The following is a 15515-nucleotide window of genomic DNA, read 5'->3' as shown; positions in this document are numbered from 1 at the left end:
TTAAAATCTTGATTTTTTAATTCGATAGCATAGCTACCGTTGTTAGCTTCGATTCGCATGTTTGAACACTAAAATCCGATATCACATGGGCCAGGTATGAACATTTTAATTTACTCTCGGGCTCTTCTCAACTCCCTCCTCAAATTTGGTTATTTTTCTATGTCTCTCAACGTGAGTTTCAAAATCCTTATTTTTTACTTCCATATCATAGCTAACATTGTAAGCTTCGATTCAAATGTTTGAACACTAAAATCCGATATGACATGGGACAGGTATGAACATTTTAATTTACTCTCGGGCTCTTCTCAACTCCCTCCTCAAATTTGGTAATTTCTTCATGTCTCTAGACCTGAGTTTCAAAAGCTTGATTTTTTAATTCCATATCATAGGTAGCATTGTTAGCCTCGATTCGTATATTTGAACACTAAAATCCGATATCACATGGGCCAGGTCTAAACATTTTAATTTACTCTCGGGCTCTTCTCTCCTCCCTGCTCTAATTTGGTAATTTCTTCATGTCTCTGCACCTGAGTTTCAAAAGCTTGATTTTTTCATTCCATGTCATAGGTAGCTTTGCTAGCTTCGATTCGCATATTTGAACGCTAAAATCCGATATCAGATGGGCCAGGTATGAACATTTTAATTTACTCACGCGCTATTCTCAACTCCCTCCTCTAATTTGGTAATTTGTTCATGTCTCTCGACCTGATTTTCAGAAGCTTGGTTTTTTAATTCCATATCAAAGGTACCTTTGTTAGCTTCGATTCACATATTTGAACACTAAAATCCGATATCACATGGGCCAGGTATGAACATTTTAATTTACTCTCGGGCTCGTCTCAACTCCCTCCTCTAATTTGGTAATTTCTTCATGTCTCTCGACGTGAGTTTCCAAACCTTGATTTTTTAATTCCATATCATAGCTAGCCTTGTTAGCTTCGATTCGTATGTTTGAACACTCAAATCCGATATCACATGGGCCAGGTATGAACATTTTATTTTACTCTCGGGCTCTTCTCAATACCTCCTCTAATTTGGTAACTTTTTCATGTCTCTCGACCTGAGTTTCAAAATTTTGATTTTTTAATTCCATATCATAGCTAGCATTGTTAGCTTCGATTCGCCTGTTTGAACACTAAAATCCGATATTCAATGGGCCCGTTATGAACATTTTAATTTACTCTCGGCCTCTTCTCTACTCCCTCCTCTAATTTGGTAATTTCTTCATGTCTTTCGACATGAGTTTCAAAAGATTGATTTTTTAATTCCATATCATAGGTAGCATTGTTAGCTTCGATTCGCATGTTTGAACACTAAAATCCTATATCAGATGGGCCAGGTATGAACATTTTAATTTACTCATGCGCTCTTCTCAACTCCCTCCTCAAATTTGGTAATTTCTTCATATCTCTCGACCTGAGTTTCAAAATCTTGATGTTTTCATTCCATATCATAGCTAGCCTTGTTAGCTTCGATTCGTATGTTTGAACACTAAAATCCGATATCACATGGGCCAGGTATGAAAATTTTAATTTACTCTCGGCCTCTTCTCAACTACCTCCTAATATTGGGTAATTTCTTCATGTCTCTCGACCTGAGTTTCAAAATCTTGATTTTTCAATTCCATATCATAGCTTGCGTTATTAGCTTCCATTCCAATGTTTAAACACTAAAATCCGATATTACATTGGCCAAGTCTAAACATTTTAATTTACTCTCGGGCTCTACTCTACTCCCTCCTCTAATTCGGGAATTTTTTCATGTCTCTCGACCTGAGTTCCAAAATCTCGATTTTCGAATTCCATAACATAGCTCGCATTGTTAGCTTCGATTTGCATATTTGAACACTAAAAGCCGATATCACATGGGCCAGGTATGAACATTTTAATTTACTCTCGGCCTCTTCTCTACTCCCTCCTCTAATTTGGTAATTTCTTCATGTCTCTCGACCTGAGTTTCAGAAGCTTGATTTTCTAATTCCATATCATAGCTAGCCTTGTTAGCTTCGATTCGTAAGTTTGAACACTCAAATCCGATATCACATGGGCCAGGTATGAACATTTTAATTTACTCTCGGGCTCTTCTCAACTACCTCCTCAAATTGGGTAATTTCTTCATGTCTCTCGACCTGAGTTTCAAAAGCTTGATTTTCTAATTCCATATTATAGCTAGCCTTGTTAGCTTCGATTCGTAAGTTTGAACACTCAAATCCGATATCACATGGGCCAGGTATGAACATTTTAATTTACTCTCGGGCTCTTCTCAACTACCTCCTCAAATCGGGTAATTTCTTCATGTCTCTCGACCTGAGTTTCAAAAGCTTGATTTTCTAATTCCATATCATAGCTAGCCTTGTTAGCTTCGATTCGTATGTTTGAACACTCAGATCCGATATCACATGGGCCAGGTATGAACATTTTAATTTACTCTCGGGCTCTTCTCAACTCCCTCCTCTAATTTGGTAATTTCTTCATGTCTCTCGACCTAAGTTTTAAAATCTTGAATTTTTATTCTATATCATAGCTAGCATTGTTAGCTTCGATTCGCATGTTTGAACACTAAAATCCTATATTACTTGGGCCAGGTATGAACATTTTAATTTACTCACACGCTCTTCTCAACTCTATCCTGAAATTTGGTAATTTCTTAATATCTCTCGACCTGAGTTTGAAAATCTTGATTTTTTAATTCCATATCATACCTAGCAAACACTAAAGTTTAAACATGTTTCGATTCGCATGTTTAAACACTAAAGTCCGATATCACATGTGCTAGGTCAAAACATTTTAATTTACTCTCGGGCTCTTCTCTACTCCCTCCTCTAATTTGGGAATTTCTTCATGTCTCTGGACCTGAGTTTCAAAACCTTCATTTTTTAATTCGATATCATAGCTAGCCTTGTTAGCTTCGATTCGTATGTTTGAACACTAAAATCCGATATCACATGGGCCAGGTATGAACATTTTAATTTACTCTCGGCCTCTTCTCAACTCCCTCCTCAAATTGGGTAATTTCTTCATGTCTCTCGACCTGAGTTTGAAAATTTGATTTTTTATTCCATATCATAGGTAGCTTTGTTAGCTTCCATTCGCATGTTTAAACACTAAAATCCGATTTCACATTGGCCAAGTCTAAACATTTTAATTTACTCTCGGGCTCTTCTCTACTCCCTGCTCTAATTCGGGAATTTCTTCATGTCTCTCGACCTGAGTTTCAAAATCTTGATTTTTTAATTCCATATCATAGGTAGCTTGGTTAGCTTTAATTCGCATGGCTGAACAATAAAATCCGATATCACATGGGCCACGTATGAACATTTAATTTACTCTCGGGCTCCTCTCTACTCCCTCCTCTAATTTGGGAATGTCTTCATGTCTCTCAACCTGAGTTTCAAAATCTTGGATTTTTAAATCCATAACATAGGTACCTTTGTTAGCTTCGATTCGCATATTTGAACACTAAAATCCGATATTACATGGGCCAGATATGAACATTTTAATTTACTCACGCGCTCTTCTCAACTCCCTCCTCTAATTTGGGAATTTCTTCATGTCTCTCGACCTGATTTTGAAAATCATGAATTTTTAATTCCAGATGATAGCTAGCTTTGTTAGCTTCGATTCGCATGTTTATACACTAAAATCCGATATCACAGGGGCCAGGTCTAAACATTTTAATTTACTCTCGGGCTCTTCTCAACTCCCTCCTCTAATTTGGGAATTTCTTCAAGTCTCTCGACGTGAGTTTCAAAACCTTGATTTTTTAATTCCATATGATAGCTAGCTTTGTTAGCTTCGATTCGCATGTTTACACACTAAAATCTGATATCACATGGGCCAGGTCTAAAAATTTTAATTTACACTTGGGCTCTTCTCAACTCCCTCCTCAAATTTGGTTATTTCTTCATGTCTCTCAACGTGAGCTTCAAAATCCTTATTTTTTACTTCCATATGATAGCTAACATTGTAAGCTTCGATTCAAATGTTTAAACACGAAAATCCGATATCACCTGGGACAGGTATGAACATTTTAATTTACTCTCGGGCTCTTCTCAACTCCCTCCTCAAATTTGGTAATTTCTTCATGTCTCTCGACCTGAGTTTCAAAATCTTGATTTTTTCATTCCATAGCATAGCTAGCCTTGTTAGCTTCGATTCGTATGTTTGAACACTAAAATCCGATATCACATGGGCCAGGTATGAACATTTTAATTTACTCTCGGCCTCTTCTCAACTACCTCCTCAAATTGGGTAATTTCTTCATGTCTCTCGACCTGAGTTTCAAAATCTTGATTTTTCAATTCCATATCATAGCTTGCGTTGTTAGCTTCGATTCCAATGTTTAAACACTAAAATCCGATATTACATTGGCCAAGTCTAAACATTTTAATTTACTCTCGGGCTCTACTCTACTCCCTCCTCTAATTCGGGAATTTCTTCATGTCTCTCGACCTGAGTTCCAAAATCTCGATTTTCCAATTCCATAACATAGCTCGCATTGTTAGCTTCGATTTGCATATTTGAACACTAAAAGCCGATATCACATGGGCCAGGTATGAACATTTTAATTTACTCTCGGCCTCTTCTCTACTCCCTCTTCTAATTTGGTAATTTCTTCATGTCTCTCGACCTGAGTTTCAGAAGCTTGATTTTCTAATTCCATATCATAGCTAGCCTTGTTAGCTTCGATTCGTAAGGTTGAACACTCAAATCCGATATCACATGGGCCAGGTATGAACATTTTAATTTACTCTCGGGCTCTTCTCAACTCCCTCCTCTAATTTGGTAATTTCTTCATGTCTCTCGACCTAAGTTTAAAATCTTGAATTTTTAATTCCATAAAATAGCTAGCATTGTTAGCTTCGATTCCCATGTTTGAACACTAAAATCCGATATCACATGGGCCAGGTATGAACATTGTAATTTACTCTCGGCCTCTTCTCTACTCCCTCCTCTAATTTGGTAATTTCTTCATGTCTCTCGACCTGAGTTTCAAAACCTTGATTTTTTAATTCCATATCATAGCTAGACTTGTTAGCTTCGATTCGTATGTTTGAACACTAAAATCCGATATCACATGGGCCAGGTATGAACATTTTAATTTACTCTCGGGCTCTTCTCTACTCCCTCCTCTAATTTTGGAATTTCTTCATGTCTCTCGACGTGGGTTTCCAAAGCTTGATTTTTTAATTCCATATCATAGGTACCTTTGCTAGCTTTGATTCACATGTTTAAACACTAAAATCCGATATCAGATGGGACAGGTATGAACATTTTAATTTACTCTCGGGCTCTTCTCTACTGCCTGCTCTAATTTGGTAATTTCTTCATGTCTCTCGACCTGAGTTTCAAAAGCTTGATTTTTTCATTCCATATCACAGCTAGCCTTGTTAGCTTCGATTCGTATGTTTGAACACTAAAATCCGATATCACATGGGCCAGGTATGAACATTTTAATTTACTCTCGGGCTCTTCTCAACTACCTCCTCAAATTGGGTAATTTCTTCATGTCTCTCGACCTGAGTTTCAAAAGCTTGATTTTTTAATGCCATATCATAACTAGCATTGTTAGCTTCGATTCGCATGTTTGAAGACTAAGATGCAATATCACATGGGCCAGGTATGAACATTTTAATTTACTCTCGGCCTCTTCTCTACCCCCTCCTCAAATTTGGTAATTTCTTCATGTCTCTCGACCTAAGTTTCAAAGTCTTGATTTTTTAATTCCATATCATAGCTAGCATTGTGAGCTTCGATTCGCATGTTTGAACACTAAAATTCGATATCACATGAGCCAGGTATGAACATTTTAATTTACTCTCGGGCTCTTCTATACTCCCTCCTCTAATTTGGAAATTTCTTCATTTCTTTCGACCTTAGTTTCAAAATCTTGATTTTCGAATTCCATAACATAGCTCGCATTGTTATCTTCGATTCGCATATTCGAACACTAAAATCCGATATCACATGGGCCAGGTATGAACATTTTAATTTACTCTCGGGCTCTACTCAACTCCCTCCTCAAATTTGGTAATTTCTTCATGTCTCTCGACCTGAGTTTCAAAACCTTGATTTTTTAATTCCATATCATAGCTAGCCTTGTTAGCTTCGATTCGTATGTTTGAACACTAAAATCCGATATCACATGGGCCAGGTATGAACATTTTAATTTACTCTCGGGCTCTTCTCTACTCCCTCCTCTAATTTTCAAACCCTGTCTCTCGACGTGGGTTTCCAAAGCTTGATTTTTCAATTCCATATCATAGGTACCTTTGCTAGCTTCGATTCACATGTTTAAACACTAAAATCCGATATCACATGGGCCAGGTATGAACATTTTAATTTACTCTCGGGCTCTTCTCAACTACCTCCTCAAATTTGGTAATTTCTTCATGTCTCTCGACCTGAGTTTCAAAAGCTTGATTTTTTAATGCCATATCATAGCTAGCATTGTTAGCTTCGATTCGCCTATTTGAACACTAAAATCCGATCTTCAATGGGCCAGTTATGAACATTTTAATTTACTCTCGGCCTCTTCTCTACTCCTTCCTCTAATTAGGTAATTTCTTCATGTCTTTCGACATGAGTTTCAAAAGATTGATTTTTTGTATTCGATATCATAGGTAGCATTGTTAGCTTCGATTCGCATTTTAATTTACTCTCGGCCTCTTCTCTACTCCCTCCTCTAATTTGGTAATTTCTTCATATCTCTCGACCTGAGTTTCAAAACCTTGATTTTTTAATTCGATATCATAGCTAGACTTGTTAGCTTCGATTCGTATGTTTGAACACTAAAATCCGATATCACATGGGCCAGGTATGAACATTTTAATTTACTCTCGGGCTCTTCTCTACTCCCTCCTCTAATTTTGGAATTTCTTCATGTCTCTCGACGTGGGTTTCCAAAGCTTGATTTTTTAATGCCATATCATAGCTAGCATTGTTAGCTTCGATTCGGCTATTTGAACACTAAAATCCGATCTTCAATGGGCCAGTTATAAACATTTTAATTTACTCTCGGCCTCTTCTCTACTCCTTCCTCTAATTAGGTAATTTCTTCATGTCTTTCGACATGAGTTTCAAAAGATTGATTTTTTAATTCCATATCATAGGTAGCATTGTTAGCTTCGATTCGCCTATTTGAACACTAAAATCCGATCTTCAATGGGCCAGTTATGAACATTTTAATTTACTCTCGGCCTCTTCTCTACTCCTTCCTCTAATTAGGTAATTTCTTCATGTCTTTCGACATGAGTTTCAAAAGATTGATTTTTTAATTCCATATCATAGCTAGCATTGTTAGCTTCGATTCGCATGTTTGAACACTAAAATCCTATATCACATGTTACTCTCGGGCTCTTCTCAACTCCCTCCTCAAATTTGGTTATTTCTTCATGTCTCTCAACGTGAGTTTCAAAATCCTTATTTTTTACTTCCATATGATAGCTAACATTGTAACCTTCGATTCAAATGTTGGAACACTAAAATCCGATATCACATGGGCCAGGTATGAACATTTTAATTTACTCTCGGGCTCTTCTCAACTCCCTCCTCAAATTTGGTAATTTCTTCATGTCTCTCGACCTGAGTTTCGAAATCTTGATTTTTGATTTCCATAACATAGCTCGCATTGTTAGCTTCGATTCGCATATTTGAACACTAAAATCCGATATCACATGGGCCAGGTATGAACATTTTAATTTACTCTCGGCCTCTTCTCTACTTCCCTCCTCTAATTTGGTAATTTCTTCATGTCTCTCGACCTGAGTTTCAAAACCTTGATTTTTTAATTCCATATCATAGCTACCGTTGTTAGCTTCGATTCGCATGTTTGAACACTAAAATCCGATATCACATGGGCCAGGTATGAACATTTTAATTTACTCTCGGGCTCCTCTCAACTTCCTCCTCAAATTTGGTTATTTCTTCATGTCTCTCAACGTGAGTTTCAAAATCCTTATTTTTTACTTCTATATCATAGGTAGCATTGTTAGCTTCGATTCGCATGTTTGAACACAAAAATCCGATATCACATGGGCCAGGTATGAACATTTTAATTTACTCTCGGGCTCTTCTCAACTCCCTCCTCTAATTTTGGAATTTCTTCATGTCTCTCGACCTGAGTTTCAAAATCTTGATTTTTTAATTCCATAACATAGCTCGCATTGTTAGCTTCGATTCGCAAGTTTGAACACTAAAATCCGATATCACATGGGCCAGGTATGAACATTTTAATTTGATCTCGGGCTCTTCTCAACTCCCTCCTCAAATTTGGTAATTTCTTCATGTCTCTCGTCCTGAGTTTCAAAAGCTTCATTTTTCAATTCCATATCATAGGTAGCATTGTTAGCTTCGATTCGCACGTTTGGACACAAAAATCCGATATCACATGGGCCAGGTATGAACATTTTAATTTACTCTCGGGCTCTTCTCAACTCCCTCCTCTAATTTGGTAATTTCTTCATATCTCTCGACCTGAGTTTCCAAAGCTTGATTTTCTAATGCCATATCATAGCTAGCATTGTTAGCCTCGATTCGCATGTTTGAACACTCAAGTCCGATATCACATGGGCCAGGTATGAACATTTTAATTTACTCTCGGGCTCCTCTCCACTTCCTCCTCAAATTTGGTTATTTCTTCATGTCTCTCAACGTGAGTTTCAAAATCCTTATTTTTTACTTCTATATCATAGGTAGCATTGTTAGCTTCGATTCGCATGTTTGAACACAAAAATCCGATATCACATGGGCCAGGTATGAACATTTTAATTTACTCTCGGGCTCTTCTCAACTCCCTCCTCTAATTTGGTAATTTCTTCATATCTCTCGACCTGAGTTTCCAAAGCTTGATTTTCTAATGCCATATCATAGCTAGCATTGTTAGCCTCGATTCGCATGTTTGAACACTCAAGTCCGATATCACATGGGCCAGGTATGAACATTTTAATTTACTCTCGGGCTCTTCTCAACTCCCTCCTCAAATTTGGTTATTTTTTCATGTCTCTTGACGTGAGTTTCAAAAGCTTGATTTTTGAATTCCATATCATAGCTAGCTGTGCTAGCTTCGATTCGCAAGTTTGAACACTAAAATCCGATATCACATGGGCCAGGTATGAACATTTTAATTTACTCTCGGGCTCTTCTCTACTCCCTCCTCTAATTTTGGAATTTCTTCATGTCTCTCGACCTGACTTTCAAAATCTTAATTTTTTAATTCCATAACATAGCTCGCATTGTTAGCTTCGATTCGCAAGTTTGAACACTAAAATCCGATATTCAATGGGCCAGTTATGAACATTTTAATTTACTCTCGGCCTCTTCTCTACTCCTTCCTCTAAATGGGTAATTTCTTCATGTCTTTCGACATGAGTTTCAAAAGATTGATTTTTTAAGTCCATATCATAGGTAGCATTGTTAGCTTCGATTCGCATGTTTGAACACTAAAATCCTATATCACATGGGCCAGGTATGAACATTTTAATTTACTCTCGGGCTCTTCTCAACTCCCTCCTCTAATTTGGTAATTTCTTCATATCTCTCGACCTGAGTTTCCAAAGCTTGATTTTCTAATGCCATATCATAGCTAGCATTGTTAGCTTCGATTCGCATGTTTGAACACTCAAGTCCGATATCACATGGGCCAGGTATGAACATTATAATTTACTCTCGGGCTCTTCTCAACTCCCTCCTCTAATTTTGGAATTTCTTCATGTCTCTCGACCTGAGTTTCAAAATCTTGATTTTTTAATTTCATAACATAGCTCGCATTGTTAGCTTCGATTCGCAAGTTTGAACACTAAAATCCGATATCACATGGGCCAGGTATGAACATTTTAATTTACTCTCGGGCTCTTCTCTACTCCCTCCTCTAATTTTGGAATTTCTTCATGTCTCTCGACCTGACTTTCAAAATCTTAATTTTTTAATTCCATAACATAGCTCGCATTGTTAGCTTCGATTCGCAAGTTTGAACACTAAAATCCGATATTCAATGGGCCAGTTATGAACATTTTAATTTACTCTCGGCCTCTTCTCTACTCCTTCCTCTAAATGGGTAATTTCTTCATATCTTTCGACATGAGTTTCAAAATATTGATTTTTTAAGTCCATATCATAGGTAGCATTGTTAGCTTCGATTCGCATGTTTGAACACTAAAATCCTATATCACATGGGCCAGGTATGAACATTTTAATTTACTCTCGGGCTCTTCTCAACTCCCTCCTCTAATTTGGTAATTTCTTCATATCTTTCGACCTGAGTTTCCAAAGCTTGATTTTCTAATGCCATATCATAGCTAGCATTGTTAGCTTCGATTCGCATGTTTGAACACTCAAGTCCGATATCACATGGGCCATGTATGAACATTATAATTTACTCTCGGGCTCTTCTCAACTCCCTCCTCTAATTTTGGAATTTCTTCATGTCTCTCGACCTGAGTTTCAAAATCTTGATTTTTTAATTCCATAACATAGCTCACATTGTTAGCTTCGATTCGCAAGTTTGAACACTAAAATCCGATATCACATGGGCCAGGTATGAACATTTTAATTTCATCTCGGGCTCTTCTCAACTCCCTCCTCAAATTTGGTAATTTCTTCATGTCTCTCGACCTGAGTTTCAAAAGCTTCATTTTTCAATTCCATATCATAGGTAGCATTGTTAGCTTCGATTCGCATGTTTGAACACAAAAATCCGATATCACATGGGCCAGGTATGAACATTTTAATTTACTCTCGGGCTCTTCTCAACTCCCTCCTCTAATTTGGTAATTTCTTCATATCTCTCGACCTGAGTTTCCAAAGCTTGATTTTCTAATGCCATATCATAGCTAGCATTGTTAGCTTCGATTCGCATGTTTGAACACTCAAATCCGATATCACATGGGCCAGGTATGAACATTTTAATTTACTCTCGGGCTCTTGTCAACTCCCTCCTCAAATTTGGTTATTTCTTCATGTCTCGTGACGTGAGTTTCAAAAGCTTGTTTTTTGAATTCCATATCATAGGTAGCTTTGCTAGCTTCGATTCGCAAGTTTGAACACTAAAATCCAATATCACATGGGACAGGTATGAACATTTTAATTTACTCTCGGGCTCTTCTCAACTCCCTCCTCAAATTTGGGAATTTCTTCATGTCTCTCGACCTGAGTTTCGAAATCTTGATTTTTGATTTCCATAACATAGCTCGCCTTGTTAGCTTCGATTCACATATTTTAACACTAAAATCCGATATCACATGGGCCAGGTATGAACATTTTAATTTACTCTGGGCCTCTTCTCTACTCCCTCCTCTATTTTGGTAATTTCTTCATGTCTCTCGACCTGAGTTTCAAAACATTGATTTTTTAATTCCATATCATAGCTAGCATTGTTAGCTTCGATTTCCATGTTTGAACACTAAAATCCGATATCACATGGGCCAGGTATGAACATTTTAATTTACTCTCGGGCTCTTCTCAATCCCTCCTCTAATTTGGTAATTTCTTCATGTCTCTCGACCTGAGTTTCAAAATCTTGATTTTTTAATTCCATATCATAGCTAGCATTGTTAGCTTCGATTCGCCTGTTTAGACACTAAAATCCGATATTCAATGGGCCAGTTATGAACATTTTAATTTACTCTCGGCCTCTTCTCTACTCCTTCCTCTAATTACGTAATTTCTTCATGTCTTTCGACATGAGTTTCAAAAGATTGATTTTTTAATTCGATATCATAGGTAGCATTGTTAGCTTCGATTCGTATGTTTGAACACTAAAATCCGATATCACATGGGCCAGGTATGAACATTTTAATTTACTCTCGGGCTCTTCTCTACTCCCTCCTCTAATTTTCAAACCCTGTCTCTCGACGTGGGTTTCCAAAGCTTGATTTTTCAATTCCATATCATAGGTACCTTTGCTAGCTTCGATTCACATGTTTAAACACTAAAATCCGATATCACATGGGCCAGGTATGAACATTTTAATTTACTCTCGGGCTCTTCTCTACTACCTCCTCAAATTTGGTAATTTCTTAATGTCTCTCGACCTGAGTTTCAAAAGCTTGATTCGCCTATTTGAACACTAAAATCCGATCTTCAATGGGCCAATTATGAACATTTTAATTTACTCTCGGCCTATTCTCTACTCCTTCCTCTAATTAGGTAATTTCTTCATGTCTTTCGACATGAGTTTCAAAAGATTGATTTTTTGTATTCGATATCATAGGTAGCATTGTTAGCTTCGATTCGCATTTTAATTTACTCTCGGCCTCTTCTCTACTCCCTCCTCTAATTTGGTAATTTCTTCATATCTCTCGACCTGAGTTTCAAAACCTTGATTTTTTAATTCGATATCATAGCTAGACTTGTTAGCTTCGATTCGTATGTTTGAACACTAAAATCCGATATCACATGGGCCAGGTATGAACATTTTAATTTACTCTCGGGCTCTTCTCTACTCCCTCCTCTAATTTTGGAATTTCTTCATGTCTCTCGACGTGGGTTTCCAAAGCTTGATTTTTTAATGCCATATCATAGCTAGCATTGTTAGCTTCGATTCGGCTGTTTGAACACTAAAATCCGATCTTCAATGGGCCAGTTATGAACATTTTAATTTACTCTCGGCCTCTTCTCTACTCCTTCCTCTAATTAGGTAATTTCTTCATGTCTTTCGACATGAGTTTCAAAAGATTGATTTTTTAATTCCATATCATAGGTAGCATTGTTAGCTTCGATTCGCCTATTTGAACACTAAAATCCGATCTTCAATGGGCCAGTTATGAACATTTTAATTTACTCTCGGCCTCTTCTCTACTCCTTCCTCTGATTAGGTAATTTCTTCATGTCTTTCGACATGAGTTTCAAAAGATTGATTTTTTAATTCCATATCATAGCTAGCATTGTTAGCTTCGATTCGCATGTTTGAACACTAAAATCCTATATCACATGTTACTCTCGGGCTCTTCTCAACTCCCTCCTCAAATTTGGTTATTTCTTCATGTCTCTCAACGTGAGTTTCAAAATCCTTATTTTTTACTTCCATATGATAGCTAACATTGTAACCTTCGATTCAAATGTTTGAACACTAAAATCCGATATCACATGGGCCAGGTATGAACATTTTAATTTACTCTCGGGCTCTTCTCAACTCCCTCCTCAAATTTGGTAATTTCTTCATGTCTCTCGACCTGAGTTTCGAAATCTTGATTTTTGATTTCCATAACATAGCTCGCATTGTTAGCTTCGATTCGCATATTTGAACACTAAAATCCGATATCACATGGGCCAGGTATGAACATTTTAATTTACTCTCGGCCTCTTCTCTACTTCCCTCCTCTAATTTGGTAATTTCTTCATGTCTCTCGACCTGAGTTTCAAAACCTTGATTTTTTAATTCCATATCATAGCTACCGTTGTTAGCTTCGATTCGCATGTTTGAACACTAAAATCCGATATCACATGGGCCAGGTATGAACATTTGAATTTACTCTCGGGCTCCTCTCAACTTCCTCCTCAAATTTGGTTATTTCTTCATGTCTCTCAACGTGAGTTTCAAAATCCTTATTTTTTACTTCTATATCATAGGTAGCATTGTTAGCTTCGATTCGCATGTTTGAACACAAAAATCCGATATCACATGGGCCAGGTATGAACATTTTAATTTACTCTCGGGCTCTTCTCAACTCCCTCCTCTAATTTTGGAATTTCTTCATGTCTCTCGACCTGAGTTTCAAAATCTTGATTTTTTAATTCCATATCATAGCTAGCATTGTTAGCTTCGATCCGCATATTTGAACACTAAAATCCGATATAACATGGGCCAGGTATGAACATTTGAATTTACTCTCGGGCTCTTCTCAACTCCCTCCTCAAATTTGGTTATTTCTTCATGTCTCTCAACGTGAGTTTCAAAATCCTTATTTTTTAATTCCATATGATAGCTAACATTGTAAGCTTCGATTCAAATGTTTGAACACTAAAATCCAATATCACATGGGACAGGTATGAACATTTTAATTTACTCTCGGGCTCTTCTCAACTCCCTCCTCAAATTTGGTAATTTCTTCATGTCTCTCGACCTGAGTTTCAAAAGCTTGATTTTTGAATTCCATATCATAGGTAGCATTGTTAGCTTCAATTCGCATGTTTGAACACAAAAATCCGATATCACATGGGCCAGGTATAAACATTTTAATTTACTCTCGGGCTCTTCTCTACTCCCTCCTCTAATTTTGGAATTTCTTCATGTCTCTCGACCTGAGTTTCAAAATCTTGATTTTTGATCTGCATAACATAGCTCGCATTGTTAGCTTCGGTTCGCATATTTGAACACTAAAATCCGATATCACATGGGCCAGGTATGAACAGTTTAATTTACTCTCGGCCTCTTCTCTACTCCCTCCTCTAATTTGGTAATTTCTTCATGTCTCTCGACGTGAGTTTCAAAACATTGATTTTTTAATTCCATATCATAGCTAGCATTGTTAGCTTCGATTCGCATATTTGAACACTAAAATCCGATATAACATGGGCCAGGTATGAACATTTGAATTTACTCTCGGGCTCTTCTCAACTCCCTCCTCAAATTTGGTTATTTCTTCATGTCTCTCAACGTGAGTTTCAAAATCCTTATTTTTTACTTCCATATGATAGCTAACATTGTAAGCTTCGATTCAAATGTTTGAACACTAAAATCCAATATCACATGGGACAGGTATGAACATTTTAATTTACTCTCGGGCTCTTCTCAACTCCCTCCTCAAATTTGGTAATTTCTTCATGTCTTTTGACGTGAGTTTCAAAAGCTTGATTTTTGAATTCCATATCATAGGTAGCTTTGCTAGCTTCGATTCGCATGTTTGAACACAAAAATCCGATATCACATGCGCCAGGTATAAACATTTTAATTTACTCTCGGGCTCTTCTCTACTCCCTCCTCTAATTTGGGAATTTCTTCATGTCTCTCGACCTGAGTTTCAAAATCTTGATTTTTGATCTGCATAACATAGCTCGCATTGTTAGCTTCGGTTCGCATATTTGAACACTAAAATCCGATATCACATGGGCCAGGTATGAACATTTTAATTTACTCTCGGCCTCTTCTCTACTCCCTCCTCTAATTTGGTAATTTTTTCATGTCTCTCGACCTGAGTTTCAAAACCTTGATTTTTTAATTCGATATCATAGCTAGACTTGTTAGCTTCAATTTGTATGTTTGAACACTAAAATCCGATATCACATGGGCCAGGTATGAACATTTTAATTTACTCTCGGGCTCTTCTCTACTCCCTCCTCTAATTTTGGAATTTCTTCATGTCTCTCGACCTGAGTTTGAAAATCTTGATTTTTTAATTTCATATTATAGCTAGCATTGTTAGCTTCGATTCGCATGTTTGAACACTAAAATCCTATATCACATGGGCCAGGTATAAACATTTTAATTTACTCACGCGCTCTTCTCAACTCCCTCCTCAAATTTGGTAATTTCTTCATGTCTCTCGACCTGAGTTTCAAAACCTTGATTTTTTAATTCGA

The sequence above is a fragment of the Azolla caroliniana genome, unplaced genomic scaffold (assembly GCF_043228905.1).
Source record: "Azolla caroliniana isolate FFs.n. ecotype wild unplaced genomic scaffold, voAzoCaro1.0.p SCAF_8, whole genome shotgun sequence".
NCBI classification, from domain to species: domain Eukaryota; kingdom Viridiplantae; phylum Streptophyta; class Polypodiopsida; order Salviniales; family Salviniaceae; genus Azolla; species Azolla caroliniana.
This window is presented reverse-complemented; position numbering follows the sequence as displayed.